Here is a 749-nt window from a genome sequence, read left to right as displayed (position 1 = left end):
ACCACATCTTGAAGCCGTCGTAGAAGCGTTGCTCAAGAAAGTTGACAATGTCATTGTTAACTGGGGACTGACTGAAAGGGATACCAAAAAACTTGACTGACTCGGTTCGATCATGCACGTGCACACCAGGGATCTGACGACAGGTCTCCTTTCGATTCAGCGCCATCAAATTCGACTTGCTAAGATTGAGTTTTGCACTAGACCCCATACAGTACTCTTCCACGAGCTCAAGCTGAGCTTGTATACTCGCTATGGATCCTCCCGAGAGAGTACGACACGCCACTCAGTGGTCATCTCGGTTGTAAGAATCGGTACAACTTCGTAAGTCACCACTTTTGGTGGACCAAGTTGAACGAATGGACGAGCACCTATGTGCGCACGTGTGCCACGTGTCAACGGGTAAAACTCTCTCCGAATGCGACAGCGCCGCTGTCCAGCTTATCGGTTTCCACTGAATGCTGGCTTTCCATAACTTGAACTTTGTTTTTTTGGCCTGCCGAAAGATTCGGCGGGCAATACGGGTGTCGTGGTATTTGTCGACCGGTTGAGCAAGATGACTCATCTGGCGGCGGTGCCAACCACAATCGACGGAGTCGGTACGGCAACGCTGTTCGTGGATCTTGTTTTCCGTCAACACGGACTCCCAGAGTCGACTGTCTCTAATAGAGACCCCCTTTTCACATAAAATTTTTGGTCGACTATCTTCAAGGCGCTAGGTACCAAGTTGGATATGTCGACAGCGGATCATT

Source organism: Plasmopara halstedii (assembly GCF_900000015.1).
Source record: "Plasmopara halstedii genome assembly, contig: Scaffold_555, whole genome shotgun sequence".
In the NCBI taxonomy this organism is placed as follows: Eukaryota; Oomycota; class Peronosporomycetes; order Peronosporales; family Peronosporaceae; genus Plasmopara; species Plasmopara halstedii.
This window is presented reverse-complemented; position numbering follows the sequence as displayed.